The sequence below is a fragment of the Chiloscyllium plagiosum genome, chromosome 50, assembly GCF_004010195.1.
Source record: "Chiloscyllium plagiosum isolate BGI_BamShark_2017 chromosome 50, ASM401019v2, whole genome shotgun sequence".
Lineage (NCBI taxonomy): Eukaryota > Metazoa > Chordata > Chondrichthyes > Orectolobiformes > Hemiscylliidae > Chiloscyllium > Chiloscyllium plagiosum.
Genome location: NC_057759.1, coordinates 1086255 through 1097628, shown reverse-complemented (window position 1 = coordinate 1097628; position 11374 = coordinate 1086255). Strand labels below are relative to the sequence as shown.

The 11374-nt window shown below is 44.3% G+C and overlaps 1 protein-coding gene across 2 annotated transcripts in view; it reads right to left on the bottom strand.

Annotated features, from left to right (window-relative positions):
• The window catches only part of LOC122544537, a 53493-nt gene that overhangs the window by 1900 nt on the left and 40219 nt on the right, over nucleotides 1-11374 (bottom strand). The gene's annotated exons all lie outside the window — the stretch shown is intronic.

The window sequence follows — 11374 nt, the reverse complement described above, 5'->3', positions numbered from 1 at the left end:
GGGCATGTTGGTAAAGGATGATATTCAGTCCCTTTCGCGGGGGACCTAGAATCAGGGGATGTAGGGTCAGTATGGATACAGCTGTGAAATTCTAAGGGTAAAAAGACCCTCTTGGGAGTTATCTACAGGCCCCCAAACAGTAGTCTGGATGTCGGACATAAGTTGAATCAGGAGCTGAAATTGGCCTGTTGCAAATATGTTACTACAGTTGTTATGGGGGATTTCAACATGCAGGTAGCCTGGGAGAATCAGGATAGTATTGGACCTCAAGAAAGAGACTTTGTGGAGTGCCTCCGGGATGGATTCTTAGAACAGCTGGTGCTGGAGCCTACCAGGGAGAAGACAATTCTGGATCTGGTATTTTGCAACGAACCAGAATTGATCAGGGACCTCGAAGTGAAGGAGCCATTGGGAAGTAGTGACCATAATACAATAAACTTCAATCTGCAGTTTGAGAGGGAGAGGGTACAATCAGAAGTGACAATATTTCTGTTGAATAAAGGGAACTATGGAGCTGTGAGGGAGGAGCTGACCAAAGTTCAATGGTGCAATACCTTAGCGGGGATAACAGTGGAGGAACAATGGCAGATATTTTTGCGTATAATGCAGAAGATGCAGGATCAGTTCATTCCAAAAAGGAAGAAAGATCCTAGGAGGAGGCATGGGTGGCTGTGGCTGATGAGGGAAGTTAAGATACATATAAAGTTAAAAGAGAAAAAGTATAACATAGCAAAGATAAGTGGGAAAACGGAGGACTGGGAAGCTTTTAAAGAACAACAGAGGATTACTAAGAAGGAAATAGGCAGAGTTCGATGTTAGGTTTAGAATAATTTTCAGCTGGGAGCAGATTCCTGCTTTTTATCTAAAGCACAGAATCATTCTGTACCTGACGCTGAAATGTTACTGCACCATTGTATGTAAAATGATTAATTAGTCTCGAATTAAACATGCTTTCTTTTCAAGTTTGTGATTCAAATTCAAATAAGACATAAGATCTGACTAGTTAGAATTGACAGTTGGGGCAGTCTGTAAGGTCTGTAGAGTGGCCTGCAAGAACAGCAAGTAAGTGAAAGCTTCATTAATATTACCTGGTAATGGCTACTCAATATCATCATAAAGTCCCAAAATCCAGTAAAATTCAGTGCATAGCAGATAAGCACTAAGTTAATTTTCTACAGGCTCCAATAGCCTCACCACTAAAATGGTCTCTCCCCTTAGTGTCCTTTTGAACTCTCAAGTCAGCAAAGATTTTTTTTCTCTCTATCTCTGCCCTGCTTGCAAGGGGTAATAAGAGTCCGTTATAATTGGCAGCATCTGACCATTAATTACAAAGCTTTTGATAGTACCGAGTTTTGTTTCAGGGTCAAAGTCAAACACTGTCATTAATTTCACAAGAGAACGGCTGTGAATGTTATCACTTGGTGTCCTGTTCACACGGATTCACTGATGCTAAGGCAAATGTTCTTAATTGCCTTACAGCATCCTGTTATCATTTGGTGAGTCCAGATGTCGCTATCTTCTGCATTCCCTGAGATCTCCTCTTTTTCTGAGCCTTCCTGCCTGTCTATTTTCTAGTTCAGTAAATGTGTTCTATAATTCAACATTACATTTTAGTCTAAATGTTTAAAGACAAGTTTGAAGGCTATAGACTTTCTCAGTTAAGGTTCAGTGATGGACGAGGCCAAGGACCTACGTATCCTTGCAAGTATGGGAGGGGAGTTAAAGTGTTCAGCCACATGACAATGGGGTTGCTGGGTGCAAGTATCCCAGAGATATTCTCTGAAATGATCCACATGTTGCTCCCATGAGGAACCTTATCAAACCCCTCACTGAAGTCCATATAGATCACGTCCACTAATCTTCCCTCATCAATCGTCCTTGTTAATTCTTCAAAAAACTCAATCAAATTTGTGAGACATGATTTCCAAAGCATAAAGCTATGCTGACTATCTGGAATCAATCATTGCCTTTCCAAATACATGCAAATCCTGTCCGTTTGGATTCCCTCCAACTTGCCCATCAACATCAGGCTTACCAATCTATAGTTCCCGGTCTTTTCCTTACCACATTTCTTAAACATTGGCACCATGGTAGCTTACTTCCAGTCTTCCAACACCTGACCTGTGCCTATCAATGATGAAAATATCTCAGCAAGGGGCCCAGCAATCACTTCTCTAGCTTCCCACAGAGTTCTAAGGTACACCTGATCAGGTCCTGATGATTTATCTACCTTTGTGCGTTTAAAGCCATCCAGCACCACCACCTCTCTAATATGGACATTTTTCAAATGTCACCATCTATTTCCCCACATTTTTGAAATTCCATGCCCTTCTCCAAAGTAAGCACTGATGCAAAATATTTGTTTAGTCTAAATGTTTAAAGACAAGTTTGAAGGCTATAGACTTTCTCAGTTAAGGTTCAGTGATGGACGAGGCCAAGGACCTACGTATCCTTGCAAGTATGGGAGGGGAGTTAAAGTGTTCAGCCACATGACAATGGGGTTGCTGGGTGCAAGTATCCTAGAGATATTCTCTGAAATGATCCACATGTTGCTCCCATGAGGAACCTTATCAAACCCCTCACTGAAGTCCATATAGATCAGCAAGGGGCCCAGCAATCACTTCTCTAGCTTCCCACAGAGTTCTAAGGTACACCTGATCAGGTTCTGATGATTTATCTACCTTTGTGCGTTTAAAGCCATCCAGCACCACCACCTCTCTAATATGGACATTTTTCAAATGTCACCATCTATTTCCCCATATTTTTGAAATTCCATGCCCTTCTCCAAAGTAAGCACTGATGCAAAATATTTGTTTAGTATCTCCCCCATCTCCAGCAGTTCCATACATAGGCTGCCTTGCTATTCTTTGAGGGGCCCTATTCTCTCCCTAGTTACCCTTTTGTCCTTAATGTATTTATAAAAACCCTTCAGATACTCCTTCACCCTATTTACCAAAGCTATGTCCTGTCCCCTTTTTGCCTTCCTGATTTCCTTCTTAAGTATATACTCCTACTAACTTTATACTCGAAGGATTCACTCAATCTCTTCTGTCTGTCCCTGTCGTATGCTTCTGTCCTTTTTTTGAACGAAAATCTCAATTTTTCTAGTCACCCATCATTCCTTTTACCTACCAGCCTTTACTTTCACCTGAACAGAAATATACTGTCTCTGGACTCTCATGATCTAATTTTTGAAGGCTTCACATTTTCCTGCCATTGCTTGGACTGCGAACATCTGTGATCAATGAGCTTTTGAAAGTTCCAGCCTAATACAGTCAAAATTAGCCTTGCTCCAATTTAGAACTTCAACTTTTAGATCTGAGACTTTGGTGCTGGAAAAGCATGGCAGGTCAGGCAGCATCCAAGAAGCAGGAAAATCAACGTTTGCGGCAAAAGCCCTTCGTCGATTTTCCTGCTCCTCGAATGCTATGCTTTTCCAGCACCACGCTCTCTACTCTAATCTCCAGCATCCACAGTACTCAAACCCTTAAACTATGGCTGTCTCAGTCTATGTTCAGAAAGTTACAATTCCCTACCACAACCACCCTATTATTCTTACAAATAACTGAAAGTTGCTGACAAATTTGTTTCTCAATTTCCAGCTGACTATTTGGTGGTCTATAATACAATCCAATCAAGGGCTCATCCCTTTTGTTATTTCACAGTTCCCCCCAAATAACTTCCCTGGTTGTATTCCTCCCGAAGTGCAGCAGTAATACCATCCCTTATAAAAACATCACTCCCAATCCTCTTTTGCCCCCTTTTTAATCCTTGCAATAGCATTTATATCCTGGAGGAGAAGATGCCAGTCCTGACCATCTGAGCTACATTTCTGTAATTGCCATGATATCCCAGTACCATGTCTCTAACCATGACCTGAGGACATCTGCCTTCCTTGTTAGGCCTCTTGCGTTGAAGTAAATGCAGTTTAATTTATCAGTCCGACCTTGTTCTCTGCTTTGTTCCTTCCTGCCCTGACTGTTTTACTTGTTCCCTTTCCCAACTGTACCACTCTCAGATTGATTTCTGTCTTCACTATTTCCCACATTATTAGTTAAAACCCTCCTGAGCAGCTCTAGCAAATCTCCCTGCCAGAATATTGGTCTCCTTTCAATTCAGGTGCAATCCATCCTTCCTGTACAAGTCACTTCTACCCCAGAAGATTTCCAAAGATCCAAAAATGTCAACCCATCTCCCATGCACCAGTTCCTCAGCCACACATTCATCTGCTCTATCCTCCTATTCCTATACTCACTAGCTCACAGCACTGGGAGTCATCCAGATATGACTACCTTCAAGGTCCACCTTTTTAATTTCCTGCCTAACTTTCTATACTTTCCCTTCGGAATCTCATTCTTTTCCCTTCCTCTGCCGTTGGTTCCAATGTATACAATGACGTCCTGCTGGTCCCTCTCCCCTTTGAGATCATTCTGCACCATCTCGGAGACATCCTTGATTCTGGCACAGGGAGGTGACACACCATTCTTATTTTTTGCTGCTGACTACATAAACTTGTTTCTGCCTCTGACTGGAGAGTCCCTATCACAATCGATCGCTTGGATCCCAACTTAACCCTCATTGCATTAGAACCTGCCTGGGTACCAGTAATGTGGCTGTTTGTGCTACATTCCCCTGACAGTCCATCACCCCCTACATTTTCCAAACAGCATACTTGTTTGAAATGGGGGTAACCACAGAAGACTCCTGCACTACCTGCCTATCCCTCCTACCTTTCCTGGAGCTAACCCATCTACCTGTTTGCGGTTTTTCTCCCATCTGATAACTGCCATCAGTCACACCACCTTCTGTGTTTGGAAAGTTAAAATCCCTAACCATAACCACCCATTGTTCTTACCGATAACTGAAATCTCGTTACAAATTTGTTTCTCTATTTTCGATTGATTATTCAGTGGTAGTACAATCGCAATAAGGTGATTATCTCTTTATTTCTCAGTTCCACCCAAATAACTTTCCTGGATGTATTCCTCATTGTAATATTCCTCTTGTAACTTCCTCATTCCTCGACTGTCACTCCAGCTGATCCATGTGATCCGGTAGGATTCACAACCAAACACTTACTGCAGACGTAATCAACAGTAACATTGAAACTCTCCCAAAACTCCCACATCCGACAGGAAGAGCATATTACTCTAAGAAAAGCCATATTTCCTCCACAATCTACAGAACCAGACAATAGCACCATTGTTTTGCTATAAAAACCAGTGCTCCAGGCTAACCTAGTACTTACAGTTTACATTTTTTACATTTAATCAAGAGACAGATTTCAATAAAACATATAATCAAGAAAGAACCCACTCTGTACACTGGTGCAGACATACAGCAAGGTTACGCGTTAAAATATGCACTTATCTGTTCCTGTGCTGCTCGCGCTCCCACACAGGTTCCTCCAAAGGTAGCTGTGAATCTTGCTGTTTGTTAATTTTTCCTACACTCACTCTGATGTCCTGTAATTGCAGATTCACTGCTGTGTCAGTTAGCAGTGTAGGTTTCTTTCTCTCTCCCTTGTTGTTGGCTCCTATACCCTGGGGCAAAGATCTTGCCTATTCACCCTCTCCCTGCCCCTTATACACTTCTGTAAGATCACCTGTCAGCCTCCGATGCTCCAGGGAAAACAGCCCCAGCCTATTCAGTCTCTCCCAAAAGCTCAAACCCTCCAAGTCTGAGGACAGCCATGTAAATCTTTTCCAATCCCTTTCAAAGTTTCAGAACATCTTTCCTATATCAGGGAGACCAGAACTGAATGCAGTATTCCAAAAGTGGCCTAACCAATGTCCTGCACGGCTGCAACATGACTTCCCAACACCTATACTCAATGCTCTGACCAATAAGGGAAAGCATACCAAACACCTTCACTATCCTTTCTACCGGCCTCTGCACTTGCAAGAAACTATAAACCTGCACTCCACGGTCTCTTTGCAACAGCTCGCATTTATTTAAATTACCCATCTGCCAAGCCTCAAACCGTCAGTACATCCAATCAATTCTAATTTATATCAGATTTTCTTTCCTCTCTCATTTGGATAGAAGTGTACATACATCTAGGCAGATAGGTTGGGACTTTTTTCACTGGAGCATAGGAGGTTGAGAGGTGACCTTGTAGAGGACTATAAAATCATGAGGAGTATAGATGAGGAAAACAGCAAGTGTCTTTTCCCTAGGCTGGGGTGTTTAATGATTAGGGAACAAATGTTGAAGGTGAAAGGAGAAAGACTTTTTCAAAAAAACGAGGATCACGTTTTTTTTTAAGAAAGCAGTTTCTATGTGGAATGAATTTCCAGAGGAAGTGGTGGATATGGGTACTGTGACAACGTTTAGAGGACATTTGCATAAGTTCATGAATCAGAAAGGTTCAGAGGGATATGGGCCAAATACTAGCAAGTGGGACTAGTTTAATTTTAGAACATAGTCAGCATGGACGGGATGTACTGAAGGGAGTGTTTCTGGGCTGTATGTCTCTGTTCCTGTACTATACTGGTCATAAAACTATTTTCTTGCCTTTCCCCCGAACCATCCACATCTTTGTTGTTCAAAAGTCAGATGAACTCAGCCTTGAATATATTCAATGATCCCCTAACTGCAGGAAGACATCCCCACTTCTGAACTCCATTCCTCTTGCTAATATATCACTTGCCAATCTCATTGCTTGCTGCACCTATCTGATAACCGACATTGACTGGTGTAGAAGGACACAGAGGCACCTTTGTACATCCACGCATCATTCCTGACGAAAGGTTCAAGCCCGATGCATTATTTCTCCTGCTCCTTAGATGTTGCCTGACCTACTGTGCTTTTCCAACGCCAAACTTTCAGATTCTGATCTCCAGCATCTGCAGTCCTCACTTTCTCCACATCCCAATATATCACCATTTAAACCTTACACCTCTTTTCTGCTTTTTTTTGCAGCAAAGGTTAAAACTTCATACTGTGGTCCTGCATTTGCCTTGTTTTTGCCAATTGAGACCCTGACCTGGATGACTTTTCCAGAGTCTGTCCCCTCCCTGGATTCACTCCCTTTCCTTTCAGTTCCTGCAAGTCAACAATTGAATCCCAGAATGAAACAAAGAAATGGAAAACGGTGAGAAAAGAGACTGCTGTACGCACAGATGTTGGCCAGAGTAAGTTGCAGTCTGGGGTGAAGCTCAATCTTCATTCAGAGAGAGGAGCAGCAACTTCCAAAGCTCATGGTCCAATGGCCGCATTCAGACAAAAGGAGGGTTGTGACTGGCAGGAGGACCACACACCTTCCGGTTGTCCAGGGCTCCTCATTGGTCCACTAAAAAAAGTCGCAGGCCATTTCCGTGGTGAGCAAGGAGCATGCACATTATTTTGCTGACACCGGTGAACATTCACAGTGCTTGCTGACTCTGAGGAGCATGCGCAGTATGCAATGTGAAGATGCTGGTGCTACTGACAAATTTAAAGTGTCTAAATGCCAATCGTTTAGAAAAAGGATTGCAGTCACAATTTTCTTTTTCTACTGTGGCTCGATATTTTATTTCATTCTGTTTCCATTTCGTCCGGGAGCTCAAATTTTGGATGTGTTTTCCCCAGCGTAGAATGCTGTCCGAATCTAGAGGGGCATAGCTTTAGGGTGAGAGGGTGAAGATTTAAAAGGGACCGGAGGGGTAACCTTTTCATGCAAAGGGTGGTGTGTGAATTGAATGAGCTGCCAGAGAAACTGGTAGAGGCTGCTACAATGATAACATTTAAAAGGCATCTGGATGGGTATATGAATGGGAAGGGGTGAGTGGGATATGGACCAAATGCTGGCAAATAGGTCACTATATTAATTTAGGATATCTTGTCGGTGTGGATCAAAAGGTTTGTTTGCATGCCTCACAACTCTATGGCTCGATTTCTACATAGTCGGGACCAATTGCACAAGACTTGGAATAGACTATCCACCCCTTACAGCCTGTCCTCAGCTGTGACCTAACTGCGCATATTTCAAGCAATTTTGTCAAAGAATTCTGAAGCTTTTTTAAAAATATTGAATATGCTTTCAAACATTTATGATGTTTCTAAAGATATCATTTTAGCTATTCTCAATTTTAAAGGCCAGCCATTTCTCATGCACTCCCATCTCCCAGATAGAGTCATCACCATCAATTCTCTGTGTTCTTTAAGAGCTCGATTCAGCGATCAAAGAGGGCTTGAGGCATGAGAAAGGATAGGGGTAGGAAAGGAAAGAGAATAGTTAGGGGGTGAAGAGAGACAGAGAAAATGGACAGAGGAATAGAGGGTGTGGCTGAAGAGAGACTGAAGGCAACAGGGTGGGGGAAAGCGAAAGACTGGGGGGACAGTGGTGCGTAAGAGAATGGGGGAGAGGGAAAGAGAGAACGGCAGCAGAGGGTTTGGAGTGAGACAGAATGGGGGTGTATGAGTGTGGGAGAGAGAGAGAATGGGTGGGGGGGGAGGTGGGAGTGGAGAGAATGGACAGGGGGACAGAGGGTGGAGGGAGAGACAGCACAAATCCCATCTTCGCTAGGACTGATGTCAAGTGTCCTACGAACTGGAACCCATTCCTCCACAGCAAACGAGCTTCTGAACAGCACCAAACCTAGACCAACCCACTTACCCTACAGCCCTGCATTTCCCCATTGCTAATACACCCTAACCTGCACATGTCTGACCACATTAGCATGGCGAATCCACCCTGAACTGCAAATTTTTGAAATGTGGGAGGAAACCTGAGCACGTGGACGTAACTCACACAGACACAAGGTGGAGAACGTGCCATAGTCCACAGACAGTCCCCTGAGGATGGAGTCGAACCCAGGTCCCTGGGGTCATGAGGCAGTGGTACTAACTGCTGAGCCATGCCACCCAGAGCTTTGAGGTTCGGCTTTGTCTTTGTAGCTTCTAACTTCTCGTGAGCCTGCAATAGAGGATCTCTCCTCCCGACATTGTTGAATCATACCCGCTGCAACCCCCCTTTCCCATCTCTCTAGCCCTGATCACATCTGTTCCTGAATTCTCCTGCCAGACAGACAGAGATGTCATCTGGCCTCCTGCTGCCAGTTCCCTCACCACCATCTCCCATTCCCCAGTGTTGTCGTTACTGTCACCACCCACTGCCCAGCCAGTTCGCTCCTCCGGCCTGCAGCCCTCTCTCAGATCTCCTTTACCTGTCTGATACGCGCTCTGACCCTGTCCACTGACCCAATTAGAAGGCTATCTGGAGGGGAAGACCATTTCCCGGAATAAAGTGTCCGGTTAACTTTACCCATTTCCTCCCAACATGTCTGGAGCCTGGCTTCCAGCTCCATCTCTCTGACATGTGTTTGCCCTAGAACACAGCATCCAGATCCTCCCAGCAAATTGAAAGACAAGTCCCACCCAACCTTCTCCAATGTGTGTTGTGTAACTGCTTAATTGTTTCTAGTGGCCGAGCAGAGATTGATAGCCAAGTTCAGTATCCGTGAGGATAGCCTCAACTGGGACCTTGCGTTTACATCCACTGTACTGTACACTCACACACAAGCACATTTCCACACACTCATGCAGACGCTCTTTCTCATACACTTGCTCTCTCCCAGATACACAGACGTACTCTCCCCATGCATACCCACCCTCGCAAAGGCTTATACTCCATCACACATTTTATCAAGCATGCGCACACACACAAACACACAGTCACGTGCACACACACATGTGCACGCACAGACTGTCTCTGATGGACGCACAAATACATACAAGTCTTTTGGGTGAATTTTCATTTGCGAACTCACATTTGCAGATACATTCTACTGTGCACTTTTTGAGCAAAATCTGCAGGCAGTCAATCCATGTAATATTTTAAAAATTCCTACTTTGGAAATTAGAATCAGTGTCACTCAAGATTGGATATAGACAGACTCTAACCTCAACTTGAATGCATTTTCTGAGCTGAGATGTTAACTTCAGATTTTAAAAAACGAGGTATGTCAAGAATATTACTTTAAGGAAGCTCTGGGATTAACATATTAAATGAACCAAAACCTTCAACCCATTCTAAAAGATGAAAGACTTAGCAGCATTCTAAGTTTGTTCATTATATGGTATCAGTTGCATGACACTAATCCTGTGCTATAAATTCTGTTTCTTGTGATCTTGCTCCATAGCTACCCGATAAAGGAGCAGTGATCCGAGAGAGAGTGCTTCCAAATAAACCCTGTTGGAATATAACCTGGTGTTGTGTGATTTTTAACTTTGTCCACGCCAGTCCAACACGGGCTCTTCCACATAATTTTCAGTGAACACAGCTCACACCTCCCCTGGTGCTGCCAGTAAACTTTACAATGCCAATGAAGCAATGGAATACCTGCACTCCTGAAAAAAATTACAATTTCTGATGATACTAACTACTCATTCATTGCTTCTTCTGATACATGACAGCAGAAACTTAGTGCTGGAGGCTGAAAGAAATGAGCAGCTTTGAAACAAAAGCCTGCAAGATTGCATAGATTTCAAGGTCCGAGTACGACGAAAAGTTCAAGTAACCTTTATTGCAACCCAGCTTTGTCACTGCTTCAGATCTCCCCAACAAAAAGGTGTACAAAATGTAGCTGTTTTTTTTAAAAACGGCTCAAGGTCAAAGCGTTTGAGATGGTGAGCGGGCTGTCCCCACTGTGGACCTGCTCGTTCATCCGCAGGCCGGAGGCATCAATTAATCCCTTCCCGCACTCGGGCAGGTGAATGGCTTCTCTCCCATGTGGACCCATTGGTGTGTCCGCAAGTTACTGACATGACTGAATGCCTTCCTGCATTCGGGACAAGTGAATAGCCACTCCCTGGTGTAGACCCGCTGGTGCATCTACAGGTCACCCACCCGACTGAATCCCTTTCCACACTCTGAGCAGGTGAAGGGCTTCTCTCGCATGTGGACCCGCTGGTGGGTCAGCACTGTAGATGACTCAGTGAACCCCCTCCCGCACACGGGGCACGTCAACGGCTTTTCTCCCGTCTGAACCTGCTGGTGCCTTTGCAGATGCCCCATCTGACTGAATCTCTTCCTGCACACTGAGCAGATGGAAGGCTTCTCCCTTGTGTGGACCCGCTGGTGGATCAGGAGTTTAGATGACTCAGCGAACCTACTCCCACATACTGGGCACATGAACGGCTTCACTCCCGTGTGGATCCGCTGGTGTGTCTGCAGATGGCCCACATGACTGAATCCCTTCCCACACACTGAGCAGGTGAACGGCCTCTCCTCTGTGTGGACCCGCTGGTGGATCAGCAGTGCAGATGATTAAGTGAACCCTTTCCCACACCCCAAGCACGTGAATTGCCTCTCTCCGGTGTGGACCCGCTGGTGTGTCTGCAGGTTGGAAGAATTCGCATACCCCTTCCCGCACTGAGAGCGGGTGAATGG